Source organism: Nicotiana tabacum, chromosome 21, assembly GCF_000715075.1.
Source record: "Nicotiana tabacum cultivar K326 chromosome 21, ASM71507v2, whole genome shotgun sequence".
Classification (NCBI taxonomy): Eukaryota; Viridiplantae; Streptophyta; class Magnoliopsida; order Solanales; family Solanaceae; genus Nicotiana; species Nicotiana tabacum.
The window spans coordinates 65,225,458-65,239,290 of record NC_134100.1 but is presented as its reverse complement, the minus strand read 5'-3'; positions in this window follow the sequence as shown (position 1 = coordinate 65,239,290).

Sequence of the window (13,833 nt, the reverse complement as noted above, 5' to 3'; positions counted from 1 at the left end):
TATCTTCACAGAGCTTAAATTGGTTCATATTGAGAGGTTGAGACTTAATCGAGAGAGGAGTTTCTACTAAACAATTGTACTGATAATTAAGTGAATTCGAGAGGCTCATTTGAACATTAGAAGTGAGTTATCTAGAGTTAAATCCCAGATAATTATCTTGCACCTATCTTATCAAAACCCTATTTTCTCTCATTGATATCTTCCTTTTCTTAGTCCTTGGTTCGATTGTTTTTAGTCAATTAGCTCTAGATTCTTAATTAATTTTAGTATTAATCACATAAATCTAAATTTTTAATCATCTTGGATAACATTCTAGCTACAAACTATGATAATACTGTTTAACTCCAATCCCTGTGGATACGATATTATATTATACTATATTCGACTAGCGAGCATATTTAAGTGTGTGTTTTGCGCTCGTCAAATTTTTGCGCCGTTGCCGGGGATTGACAATCAACAATGTTTGAAATAGTTTGTAGTGCTAATTCAAGAATTTTTCCTTTTTATTTTATTTTATTTTTCTCTTTTTATGTTTGGTGTTGTTTGACTGTGCGCAGGTTATAGGTTAGATTGGTGCATAACTTGAACTTCTGTGAAGGAAAGTGCTACCATACAAACTCGAGATAGAAAAATAACTATGACAGTTGAAGAAGGAAAGAAATCTCATCGAGACAACAGAAAAGGTTGGGCAATCCTCAACCAAAGAACTCATGGTTGGAAACGGTGAAGATAATGTGGATTTGGCTGCGAGAGAAGCAGCCTAGCGATGAGATCAAGCTGCACGAGATGCTGATGAAGCAGCTATTAGAGATGCGCAAAACATTTATGAAGAAGAGAACAGACTTAATCAACATCAACCCTTGCTTGGGAGACCACTTGGCGATTATGCTAGACCGGTCTACAATCAAGATTTATCAAGTGTTAGACCGCCTCCAATTACAACAAACAATTTCGAGTTAAAGCAAGGGTTGCCTCAAACCCTTCAGAATTGCTGTGTCTTTAGAGGGAAGCCAAACGAAGATCCAAACACATATATAATGGACTTCGAGGAGATTATGAACACCTTTCAATACAATGGTGTGTCACAAGATGCAGTGTATCTAAGGGCATTCCCCTTTTCACTTAAAGATAATGCAAAACAGTGGCTTCGAAGCTTACCCGCGTGATCAATTAGAACTTGGGAGGAGATGACCGGAAAATTCCTTGATAAATATTTCTCCTCAGCTAAAACGGGCAAGTTTAGAAGGGAAATCCATAACTTCTGCCAGAAAGATACGAAAACTGTTTTTGAAGCATGGGAGAGGCTTAAGGAGATTGTTCGAAAGTGTCAACATAGCGGAATTGAACTCTGGATGCAACTCCAAAACTTTTGGGATGGATTGACACCGCCTCACATAGAACATTGAGCAATGCAGCTGGATGTTCGTTGATGAAAAAGACTCCCGAGGATATAGTCACAATTCTTGACGAGTTATCTAAAGATGCAAATCAGTGGCCCTCTGAGAGTGCTGAAAGAAGAAGATCAACTGGTGTTCACCAGGTTGATGCTATCACATCTGTGCAGGTACAACTTGATGCTATGGCCAAAGAAATAAGGAAGCTGACCTTAGCCTCGATATAAAATGAGCCTCATGCAGCTTGTGATATATGTGGAAGAGGATACCCTACTCATGAGTGTCAAGCCTCAACTGAGGAAGTAAATGTTGTGGGAATTTACAATTTTAATGAAATGGGTCAGAGGCACCCCGGTTTTTCATGGAGTTCACCTGGGTGGTACCGCGAATGCATGGCAGCAAAATAACTTTAGACCCCAGGGACAAGGAGCTCCATCATACCAAAATCAATAGAGGCAGCAATTTTAGCCTCAATAGCCCATTCAGTTTGGCATAGCAGATCTCATGAAGGCCTTCATTCTGAAAACTGATGAGAGGCTTAAAACTTATAGCGCAGCTGTACGGGAACATGGATCAGCTATCAAAGAAATATGTATTGGTTTTTGATACTTTAAAAGACAGGTTGGGCAGCTAGCCACTCTATTATCTGAGAGGATTCCAGGAACTCTCCCCACTGATACTGAGATAAATTCCAAAGAAATAGTGAATGGTGTGACCTTGAGAAGTGGGCAAGTGTTGAAGGATCCCACCCCAATCCAAAAGATGTGATAATTGCACAAGAAATTGGGGAGCAGTTGAAAAATGATGATGATAAAAAGAAGAAAGGCCCGATAAAAACTGAGAAGAAGAAGAAGGAAGAAAAATCAAGAAGGGAGGAACATGAGGAGAGCAAACATATGCCTGCTTTACCTTTTCCCCAAAAGCTATGTAGAGAAAAGCTGGAAAAATAATTTGAGAGATTTCTGGATGTGCTGAAACAAGTTCATGTAAACTTACCATTTACAGAAGTGCTCTCACAAATGCCAGCTTATGCCAAATTCTTGAAGGAGATCCTGACAAAGAAGAGGAATATAGAAGAGATCTCAGTGGTGAAGCTCACATAGCATTGCAACGCGATATTGCAAAACAAACTCCCACAAAAGTTTGGAGATCCGGGGAGTTTTATTATACCTTACTCTTTAGGTTCTATTAATTTTGATAAATCTTTATGTGATTCTGGTGCCTCAATTAACTTAATGCCTCTATCTAATTATAGGAAACTGGAGAAAGAGATTGGAGAGATAAGGTTAGTGCCAATATCTTTGCAGCTGGCAGAACAAATGACTCTGATACCCGAGGGGATAGTGGAAGATGCCTTAGTTTGGGTAGATAAGATTGTATTTCCTGTAGATTTTATAGTAGTGAATATGGAGGAGAACAAAGAGGTCCCCCTCATCTTAGGAAGACCATTCTTAGCAACAGGTAGAGCAATATTAGATATACACGAGAGAAAGCTCATACTTAGAGTGGGTGATGAGACTGTAACTTTCGAGATGAATGTAGAAACGAGGGTGAAAAAGGAGAAGCTAGCTGCAAGTGTTGAGTGGAAAGTGAAGGGATCAAAAGAGAAGGTTGCGGTGAGTGAGAAAGATAAGTATGGGGTGCACCCCAAAAGGGCTGAGAAGAAGCTATCTGCATGGACGTGCGCATTAGTTCGAAGGCAAGGAATGGATCCCGACTTCGACTCAGATCCCGACTAGATGTTTAGAGAAGTTTCCTTTACCTTATGCTTTTTAATTATGTGTCATGGGGACATGCCACAACTTAAAGTGTGGGGTGGGGGATAGTTGTATGTTGTATGTATATGTGTTAGTTTAGTTTTTGATTAGTAGGTTAGAGATAGAATTTTTTTGAAAAAACCATAAAAATTGAATAATTTTTAATTTTTCTCGACGATGGATATCATTCGATGGGTTTCTTGAGGGATTAAAGTCGAAATAAAAAGACAAAAAGATTTTCTTTTGTTAGGTAGTGTATTAGTTCCCCCTTGATTTTTTTTGTGCCGCGATTCTTTTTTAAGGGTTTTGTTTGAACCGGGTGTAGTTAATTTTTATTTTTATTAGTAGTAGGAAACCATGTGCTATAAATTGAATGGAAGGCAATATCTCTTGGCTTTATTATGCCTTAACAATAGTGAGTGCTTTATTTGTGACACTTAGGCTCAATTTTTGACTCTTGTATAAGTATCTTAAACTGTAGGATCTTAACTTTGCTTAACTGCTTTGACTGGAGTGTCTTGATGAATCCGATCCTGAGTGAGTTATGTGCCATGTGTGTATGAGGTTTTGTGTTATTCTATACATTACATTTGATGTCTAGAACTTGCGTGTGTTTGCAAAGTGAAATAGTAGTTTTGTTCAGTCATGAAAGTGATATAGGCATTTCTTTGTTGAGCCAGTTATAAGTTATTACCCACTTAATTGTTATGTATCTTAGTTAACCCTTTTGAGCATGTAATCCTGTTTCTTTGGCAACCACATTACAAGCCTTACCCATTTGTTTGAATTGACCATCTATTTGAACCTGTTACCTCTCGTGAGCACTTGAATTTATTATAAACTTTGCAAAAGTTGAAGTGTGGGGGTGATTGGGTTGGCTTTTGAGTGGAACTAATGAAATAAGGAGAAAGGTACATTGTTAAGAAAAAAAGTAAGAGCCACATGAATAAGAAAAAAAAATAGTTGCATTATGAAGAAAAAAAAACTATTCGTTGATAGTGATAATTCTTGATGTATTTGTAGGAGTGGGGATAATACCGACCGAACCGAAAAAACCGGCCGAACCAAAAAATTTTGTTTATTTGGTTTTGGTTTTTCGGTTCATTCAGTCGGTTTGCAGTTTATAGTTTTAAAAAGTTTGGTGTTCGGTTCGGTGATCGATTTTAATGGTTCGGTTTTCGGTTAAACCGAAAAACCGAATTTTCTTAACGATGTTAGAAATATAAGTTGTGGTTCTAAAGATGTCTTGCGTAATTTCTTGCTTTTAGAGATAGGTTTGGTTTTGTGGGCCTTTGGAGTGGCAAACAAAAACTATGGGGTCCGTAAATCCGTTAGGATTGCTATGGGCAAGTCATTTCTTCTAGTCTTTCTCCAAATTTGTCCTATTTATTTCCTAAATAATGAATACTCTTTACTTTTCCGAAATGCTCATTAAAACGGAGCCACACAACTCTAGCTTCTGATCAATGATAGTTACATAATAGATGTATAATTAATCATGGGTCCCTTCCATCTCGTTAGGAAGATTTTGACTTTTTATAGTTTAGCTTCAATATTTTGCACCAATGCAAGCTTAACGCAAGATAGTGCTAATACTATTTTTCTTTTCTGTTTTTGTAGTGTTGAATGATTTTTCTTGCATAAAGATTCTTATCTTTTTAGTGTATTTGATGGGATTTCTTATTTCTTTTGTCTTTTTCTCTCAACAAATAATCTATTTTTGTTGTTTCGTACTATTTTTGTCATGGCTTGAAACCAAAAAATCGAACCGATTAAATCGAACAGAACATGAATAAACCAAACCGAAGTTATTATGGTTCAGTTTTGGTTATTAAAATCATAAACCAAAAACCGAATAACCAAATCGAACTTCTACAAAATCAAACCGAACCGAACGATGCCCATCCCTATGTATTTGTGCTTAAAAAAGTAGGGAGTTAATGTATATTGATGCGAAGGTGGAGTTATGGTTTGACTTAAGTGTGAGGTATGAATTGTTAATTGTATGTATTAAAAGTGCTTAGGGAGGTGTAGTCACTCTTATATTCAAATGTATCCTACCCATCATGCGACCTATATTACAACCAAGTAAAGTCCTACTTGATCCTTGACTGAATGAGCTCAATTAGTAGAGTAGTACACTAAGGGCAAGCTTATGGTACGTCTTTTGTGGCACATAAATGTTGTTTCTGAGAGTGAGTGAATTCTTTCTATCTTGAGTTCTTAATTGTTCTTAAATTTTATTGTGTGTGGAACTACTTTTTATTGTTGTGTGAGGGCACTTGATTCACGAAGGAAAGGTAATGTTGTTGACCTATGTGTTAGAGTAAGTGATCGGGTAATGAAAAATGCATAGTGCTTGTGAGTCAAATCTTGAGGCGAGGATGTTACGTTAGAGTGCTTAATCTGTTTTAAATATTCTTGGTGTGATGAGTTAGGAGAGTTATTTAAAAAGGTCGTCTCTTTGTAAAGTGTAGTTTGATTGCTCGAGGACGAACAATGGTTTAAGTGTGGGGTGTTGATGGTAGGCTATAATCTCGTGTTTTAGACGCCTATTGCACTCCAATTTACTGCACTTTATTCGTTTTGAGCTTTAATCGCTAGTGTTTTATACCTATTGCATATTTTATGCCTTGTAGGAGTGATTCCAAGCTATGTAGATGTATGGAATGAATTCAAGCTATTTGGAACTTTGAAGTATGAGTAAAAGCCCAAGGGATTAAGCCGGGATCACGTTCGGGGGTCGAAAATCACATATGGAAGTCAAAATGCACGAACAAATCCGTACTCTGAGAAATCCCCACTTCCGCGGTGCATGGGCGCCGTGCATGTACATTTTTCTGCTGCCTGATAGATTTCAACTCTTTGGATTTCCCCACTGATGCCCCGCATGGCATGTCGCCCCATGTGGTGCGCCTGTGCAATTTTTATATAGTGAAAATCCTATTTCGGCTAGGAGAAGCGATTTCATCTGGGCCCCACCCTACTTAGTATAAATACATGGAAAAATGTTGTTTTTGGAACTTTTGACACATATTCGACCTAAGGAGGCTAAGGAGGAGTTGGAAAAGCAAAGCACAAGGAGTTCATCATTCAATCCTCACTTAAGACCCGAATTTGGATTGTTTTATGTTTTCCTTTACTTTAAACATATTTGTGATGAATTGCTCCATATCTATGAAGTAGTTCTCTTTAGGGTTTGATGGATTTGGTGTATTAGTATTTGTTTGTGGATTATAACTCTAGTTTTATGTATTGAATCGTTTTGGATGATTTAATTGCTGCATCTATATTCACATGTTCATGTAATCGAGAGAGGCATAACTTGTGATATCTTTGCATTATCTTGTTGGTTGAGTTCATTAATTCTTCTTAGTAATCAAAAGAGGCTAGTTGAAACCTTGTTAGGAGGATAATCGAGAGATGTTCTCCTAAAGACCAATCCATTACGCATTCTTGCATATCTTCGCAGAGCCTAAATTGGTTCATATTAAGAGGTTGAGACTTAATCAAGAGAGGAGTTTCTACTAAACAATTGTACTGATAATTAAGTGAATTCGAGAGACTCACTTGAACATTAGAAGTGAGTTATCTAGAGTTAAATCCCAGACAATTATCTTGCACCTATCCTATCAAAACCCTATTTTCTCTCATTGATATCTTCCTTTTCTTAGTCCTTGGTTCGATTGTTTTTAGTCAATTAGCTCTAGATTCTTAGTTAATTTTAGTATTAATCACATATATCTAAATTGTTGATTATCTTGGATAGCAATCTAGCTACAAACTATGATAATACTGTTTAACTCCAATCCCTGTGGATACGATATTATATTATACTATATTCGACTAGCGAGCATATTTATGTGTGTGTTTTGCGCTCGTCGTCAAAGAGAAGGTTGGCCCGCAAGCCAAAGGAGAAGGTTGGCCCACAAGATAAAGGAGAGTTCTGGCTCTCGAGCACCCGACTAGGATTCACTTTTTTGGCTCAGGTATGAGCCCAAGGAGGATGATATTCTTGTGGCCCGTAAACCGATATCCCCCGAAGATCGGGTGGCTGTTGAATGGGAGATTCATGAGGCCGATCTCCCTTAGATTACGGAGGTCGATGAGGAGACCAGGGTCGAGACCTCTTGGGATGCCGGCCATGCCCCTAAGGAGGCATCCGATGTAATAGATATTTCAGGGTTGCCTTCTTATACCGAGTCCATGCTCGAAGAGGCTCGAACGGTGAAGGAGTGATTTAACGAAGGGTCTCATAGTCCGAACGATCCCCTTCATTTGTTTTTTAAGGGTGTAGACTCGGCCACTTTGGAAGATTTCACTGGGTTGGGCGACCTGGAGGTGCCGAGGAAGCAGCCGTCTTCAAAAACCGGCAGGCTGAATTCGAGACCAAAGTTGATCAACCAGTTCCCCGCTCCGAGCATGGATTCCGGCCATAAGATGTCAATAATCATCACCGTCCTGGAGGATGCCCGAGTTCTTTCTGCCCCCATTGGAGTGGCAAGCTACCTCTGGTGCGTGGTAACCAAAGAAGACCAGGCAAAAATTAGTGAGGTGGATGTGCCGTGCTTGTTCAACGAAGCGCAGTAGGCGCTGAATCGGGTAAGGCATCGTTACGTTCTTCCATCTTTTGACTTTGTTTTTGATATTTCTCATGTCTTCTCCCTTTTATCTTTTTGCAGGTTTCTGTACTCCATCATGAAAGTTTTCTCCGGTACCGGGCTGAGGTTAACCAGCTCGAGGCTGAGGCCAGGGAGCTTGCCGAGAAGAGCAACATGTATAAGCTTTTTAGCGAGCAACACGAAGGTGTCGTAAAGAGTCTTCGGGCTGAGTTGGATGCGGCTCAGAAGGAGCATGTCGACATGGTGGAACATGTAAAGATTTTCAAAGTTAGCAATACGACTTAGCCATGGCTACTAATGACCAAACCTCGCAGGCCCAGCAGAAGATTGGTCGGATCGACCAGCTCTGGGCTGAAATGAACGATGTTCAGGCCTTGGCCGATGTCTGGAAGGGGAAAATGGACCGACTGGCTTTGGAGAAGGAGACCGCCTGGGAGCAGCTGGCATCAATAGAGGTCTAACTCTGAGTGGCAAAAGAGAAGGGCGATACACGGGCTCGGCAAATCAAGGACCTCCAAGCTCAACTAGGCTTGACAATTGCTGAACGGGTGCCCTTGGTAAGGAGCTCAAAATAACGAGGTCCAAAGCAAAAATGTCCAAGGCTGATGCTAAAGAGATGGTGGCCCAGTACAAGGCTGAAGTTGAGGTGACCGAGGCCCGCCTGGAAGTTATTGAGTACGTGAATCAGATGTCTCTAAGGGAGACCCTCGAGGAGATTCATGCCCGAGGTTTTGACCTATCAGCCAAGATGAAAGAGGCTTGAGGCTCGAGGTAGAGGCCAAGAAGCTTGCCGAGACTGAGGGTAAAGAAGGCTCCGAGGGCTCCGGTGAACCGAAAGATGGAGAAGACCTCGACGGCTCTGATGACGAGGCGGGTTCCGATGGAGATCAAGCATAGGTGCCTTAGGAATATTTGCCTTTTTTTTGCATTTTGTATTTTTATTTTGTTGAGGCCGTTTTAATTGGCCTTTGTAATGACACTTTGGAATGTGTATATACAAGGTTCTTTTTCCTCTTGGAAATTTTCAAGTCTATTACCATCAGCATTCTTTTTATAATCATAAAGATTTCAAATGCCTTAACACGAGATAAAATGCAGTAATAAGTTGTTGTTTTGAGGTCCGAACAAGACTTGTTTTCGATGTAAGTTTCGTTTGAAACTTATGGGAGTTCGATATGATCGGAAGCTTTCCCCAAAAGTGTTTGTTTAGATGTTTTTAGACTTTAATGCCAAGGGTAACCTTTGAATCAGTTTGTAATTTTGAAGGCCTTATGTTTTGATTACAGGTTTCGGATGTCTTCGAGCCGTTGCTAGAGTTGCTGTAGCCTTTTAAGTTTAGGTACTGCCTAATAGGATTTGTACCTTCGGTCTTTGATAACCCGAGCCATCCGAGCTTACCTTGGACGGCAGTTGCCGAGTGGGGGTGGACGTAGCCTTTTAAGTTTAGGCACTGCCTAATAGGCTTTCGTGCCTCCGGGCTTCGATAGCTCGATCCGTCCGAGCTTCCCTTGGATGAGAGTCCCCGAGTGGGGTGATCTATTGGATCTGGATATAGGCGGCCCTTGGGCTCAATATCCTTAGGGAACAAAATGTAATAGTCTTAAGGGACAAAATATGTATCTGCAAGGTAGAAACTTTCTTTCATTCTGGTGCATAATATACAAGATTGTAAGTGTGTACAAGCTTCGTGTTATGTCTTAGGTGATCTACGCGGGGACAGTTCATTTGACTGTTTGGCCCTTACAATAAATCCTATCCACCTAGACGAGATTGTTCAAGCACAAAGTTTCTTTCCATGCTAAAAATCATTACCCGAGGGTGATGGCCCCCAGTATTCGAGGTTGATCATTGAGAGGGCTCAGATACTGTTGATGTGACCATCGACTCTGTTTTATAACCGACATTTGATTCTAAGTTAGCACGCCCCACTATTGCCTCATTAAAAACCTTGCCGAAAAACCCGTTTGGGACAAAACCGATTCAAGGAAAAAAGAGTGCAATACGTGCTTTCAGGCCTAACAACTACACCTTCATTTGGCTATTACCTGCAAGTGTTAGTCCAATTCGCAACATATGTAATAATAAAAAAGAATGAATGGTCGTACCTTAGCAGTAGTATCGTTTTAGGTGGGTTACGTTCCAATTGTTCAGTAGCTGCTCACCGTTCCCTGCTTCAAGTTTGTATGAACCTTTACCGGTAATCTCGATAATTCGATATGGACCTTCCCAATTCGGTCCCATCTTCCCTTTGTTCGGGTTCTGGGTGTTTAGTGTCACCTTTCTTAACACCAAGTCCCTGATATTGAAGTGTCGGAGGTTGGCTCTCCGGTTGTAATACCTTTTGATCCGTTGTTTTTGGGCAGCCTCGCGCCTTTCATCCAATAGTTCCAGGCTCGTGATCATAGACTCACCGTTTGACTCGTTGGTCATATATCGGAACCTGAAACTTGGTTATCCTACCTTGACCGGTATAAGCGCTTCGGCACCATAGACTAACGAAAATGGGGTAGCCCCGGTACTAGACTTTGAGGTCATACAATATTCCCACAGGACTTCGGGCAAAATCTCCTTCCATTTTCCTTTGGTGTCGGTCAATCTCTTCTTAAGGTTTTGGAGTGTGGTCTTGTTTGTAGACTCTGCCTGCCCATTCCCACTAGGGTGATATGGTGTTGACAGGATCCTTTTGAACTTGTGGTCCTCAAAAAATTTGCTTACCTTACTGCCGATGAACTGCACGATCTCGGCCGGCATTCCGAACCGACATATTATGTGGTCCCAAATAAAATCAATGACTTCTTTTTCTCTGATTTTCTCGAATGCCTGAGCTTCAACCCATTTTGAAACATAGTAAGTCATAAATAATATAAATTGAGCCTTACTGGGTGCCCATGACAAGAGACCGATGATGCCCATTCCCCATTGCATGAATGGCCAGGGGGACAAGACCGAATGCTGTAGCTCATGGGATGATGGATCATCGGTGCGTGCCTCTAACAACCGTCATATTTCCGTACGAACTCCTTCTCATCTTTCCCCATGTCAATCCAGTAATAGCCAGTTCTGACTATCTTACGAACCAATGATTCAGCCCCCGAATGGTTCCCGTAGGTGCCTTCGTGAACTTCCCTCAAAACGTATTCGGCATCTCCCAGTTCCAGATATATGGCGAGTGGGCCATCGAACATTCTTCTGAATAGGGTATTATCCTCGGACAGGCTAAACCTGGCCGCCTTCGTGCGCAGAGCTCTCAATCATTTAGGATCCGAGGGCAGCTTCCCGATCTTCAGGTAATCTATATACATGTTTCTCCACTCCTAGGTTAAGCTTGTCGAGTTTATCTCGGCATGGCCTTCTTCCACTACTGATTTCATGAGTTGTACGACCGTCCCCGAGCTGAATTCATCATCATCAACCGACGACCCCAAGTTAGTTAGAATATCGGCTTCGTTGTTTTGATCTCGGGGTATATGTTGCAGGGTCCACTCCTTGAATCGATGTAGTGTTACCTATAGCTTATCCGAGTATCTTCGCATTCGTTCCTCTTTCACTTCGAAAGTCCCATTGACTTGATTCATCACAAGGAGGGTATCACATTTGGCTTTGATCACCTCGGTCCCCAGGCTTTTAGCCAGTTCGAGACCTGCAATAATGGCCTCATACTCGACCTTATTGTTGGTCAATTTTACAGTTCTAATAGAATGCCTAATTACGTTACCCGTGGGCAGCTTCAGCACGATGCCGAGTCTGAACCCTTTTGCATTCGAAGCACCATCCGTATAGAGGGTCCAGATCCTCGAGGAGGTCCTCGAGGTTAATAACAATTCCTTTTCGACCTCGGGTATTAAGGCCAGCGTGAAATCGGCCACGAAGTCTGCCAAAATTTGAGACTTAATTGCGGTTCGGGGTCGATATTCAATATCATAACCACTAATTTCCACAACCCATTTGGCCAACCGTCCCGAGAGCTCAGGTTTGTGCATTATGTTCCTCAATGGGTAAGTAGTCACGACACATATGGATGACATTGAAAATATGGCCTTAACTTCCTATAGGCGCTTAACAAAGCGAGCGCCAATTTCTCTAGGTGAGGATACCTCGTTTCGGCCTCACCTAGATTCCTGCTAACATAATATATAGGTAGTTGCGTACCTTCTTCTTCCCGGACTAGGACTCCACTCACCGCTATCTCAGATACCGCTAAGTATAGGTATAACTGCTCGTCTGCCTTCGAAGTATGAAGTAAAGGCGGACTCGAAAGGTACCATTTGAGTTCTTCCAAAGCTTGCTGGCACTCCGCAGTCCACGAGAAGTTATTCTTCTTTTTCAATAACGAGAAGAACCGATGCCTCTTATCGTAGGACCTTGCAATGAATCAACCCAAGGTAACTATGCGCCCGGTTAGTCTTTGAACAGCCTTGACATTGTCCACCACGATGATGTCTTCTATGGCCTTGATCTTGTCGGGATTGATCTCGATTCCCCGGTTGGACACCATGAATCCGAGGAACTTTTCGGACCCGACTCTGAATGTGCATTTCTCCGGGTTCAGCTTCATATTGTATTTCTTCAGTATGTTGAAGGTTTCCTGCAAATGTTTCAAATGGTCCTTTGCTTGCAGGGACTTAACTAACATGTCATCAATATAAACCTCCATTGATTTTCCTACTTGTTCTTTGAACATCCGATTTACTAGGCGTTGGTAAGTGGCGCCAATATTTTTTTAGTCCGAATGGCATTACGTTATAACAATAGGTGCCGTATTTAGTGATGAAGGAAGTCTTTTCCTGAGACCAAGTGAGTGGTGTTCTACATAACTCATAAGTCTGCCACTACCTGTATATTATTCTTGACAACAGGAAAGTAGTAAAGTCTACCCCATTTGAGTCCATCAGAACCAAAGTATGTCGAATCCAATGACACTGGTCAAGAAAACCCTGTGCATCATCAATAGTCTCTCCACTGAAATAAGGAGGATGAAATCTCTAAAATCTCTCTAGCCTCTTATACTTAGTATTCAAGGATAGTCTAATCTCGGGCTGAACCATAATGACTGGCTGCACAAGCAGAACCACCAATATTTGATAACCACGAGCCAGCTGCTCTGGTGTATATGCGGCGGGAGTCTGGGCTTTACCTCCAGCTTGTGAAGTAATTGTAGCAACAATGATCATGCCCGCCTGAGTCAAACCCTTATACACATTCAAAATACGAGCCAAAGTCTCCTAGAGTGCATGTGTAGAATGCCTGCCTGAGCTGGTGCCACCGGCTTAACATAATCATGAATCTGCTCCTCGACGGGGGTTATTGGTGGCTCCACAGTGGCTGCTCCCCCTAACGCGACACGTGCTCCATCCCTACCTCTGCCTTTACCCGGACCTCTTGTGGCCCTGACCTGGGGTACTAGAACATGCTCAACTGTACCAAAAGAATATGTCCTCACCATATATGAGAGAATTAGAAGAGCAAAGATTCAAACTTAGGGATAAACAAATCTTCATTATAGAGAATGAAAGAAAGAGAAGTTTTCCTAACAACTTTGGAGACTCTAGAAATAAGTACATACATCTCTGTATCGATCTGTAAGACTCTACTAGACTTGTCGATGACTCGTGAGACCTCAACAATCTAGGGCTCTAATACCAACTTGTCACGACTCAAAATTACTACAGATTGTGATGGCGCCTAACCCTACTTACTTGGCAAGCCAATCATAACATGAAATAACAGCAGAGACATAATAAATAAAATTGAAACTCGAATAAGCATAAATAATACCAAATCGTTACACAATCCCTAGAAACCGGTAACACGGAGTCATGAGCTCTACAATAAGAATACAAGTCTGCCAAGAAAAATTACAGTATGAAGCTACAACAATAATGAATGATAGGAAGCAATGTGAGGGACTGCGATTAGGAAGCAACTTTATCTTCGTGTCAACAACACAACAATGACTTAGCTCACAATGCTCACTTACGTCCTACTCCTCAATCTGCTTAATTAAGTGCAGAGTGTAGTATGAGTACAACGGACCTCACATACACAGTAATTATCACGACA